A 1,430-nucleotide genomic window follows, 5' to 3' on the forward strand; every position below is an offset into this window, starting at 1 on the left:
AGTAGGGGAAAAAAGGGGGTTCAGCCGCAGCAGGAGGGGTACAACTCAACATTTCAGATTCGGCTACTGCCGCAGCAGGAGAAATACAACTCAACGAACTATGACGTCAGAGGTTTTTCTGAGAGTGTGAGATCCCTACTGTAGATAAGGTTTTATCTAGAGGGTTGTTTTTATCTCTTCTGTAGAAAGTGAAGGAATTATTTTCATTTTCGGGACTTAGAAATTTTTCGTACCCAAGTGTATTTTATTAAGTTTTCAATATTTAAATTAATATACCAATTATTATTTTCTCATTTAAGCATTATATTTTATTCTATTCCTAATATTTAAATTAATATTTTAAATAAATAATTTTTCTTTATAATGCTTACGATTTACTTTGATTACTAAAATGGAGTGACATTTTTATTAATTACAAATTATATGTTTACCAGTTTTAATCTAAGATTTTTGTTCTTGTCCAATACTCGTGGTCCCATCTAGTGAGTAAAATAAATACTAATTTTATAAAACACATAGGAAAAAAAGTTTTGTACGAGAAATACTCATGCTGCCATCTATTGGAGGAAGTTTCAACACTGTTTCTACGTAACTTTAACAGAATCACTTCTGAAGTAATATATAAATAAAGTGTTTAAACTTAGGATTCGAACCAACAATCTCATATTAACAAAATGTTTTCATGGTACAACGGTTTCAACCGACGCGCTAACCGTTGTGCCATGAACACATACGCATACAACGAGAATATAAGATTTTATAAAAGTGTGAAGGAAATGTTTTCACTCACCCTTTGTAATAGAATATTTTTTTAAGTTTAATTTTCAATTTATTTTAAAATCAAAATGAAAAGGAAGTTAAATTATAAGTTCATCAAAACTATATTTGAAAAGCGTACACTATTAATTTATTTTTACAAGTCGCGTAAAATGAAATATTCGCGTTGAGACTAAGGAGAAAATCTCAAACATCTTTCATTCTATGTAACTTACACAAAAAATATGTTACACTAATATTCAGGGGAGGGCGAGCTTTCAAACATAGGATTCAAACCATCAATTTCTCAACTATAAAAAATTTTGAATAACACAACGTTCTCGATGAGATGCAAACTGTTGAACTAAAAAGAAATATTCATTTTACACGAATAAAAAGTTGTTGTTGTTTTTTTTTCTATGTCACTGTAGAAAGATTTTCTAACATAATCTCCATGAAAAAAGTATAATAAATTTTAAATTTTACTGCGATACATTTTCAAATTTAATTTATGTATATTATTATGATCTCTTTAGATTAAATATGAAAATCGTTTAAAATTGAAATTAACAAAACTATGATTCAGAGGAAAGATATAAAATAATATTGACAAATACACAAAATAAGATAAAAAAAACAATCTTTATTCAATAAATTTTTAAGAAGATGAACAA

The sequence above is a fragment of the Parasteatoda tepidariorum genome, chromosome 3 (assembly GCF_043381705.1).
Source record: "Parasteatoda tepidariorum isolate YZ-2023 chromosome 3, CAS_Ptep_4.0, whole genome shotgun sequence".
Classification (NCBI taxonomy): Eukaryota; Metazoa; Arthropoda; class Arachnida; order Araneae; family Theridiidae; genus Parasteatoda; species Parasteatoda tepidariorum.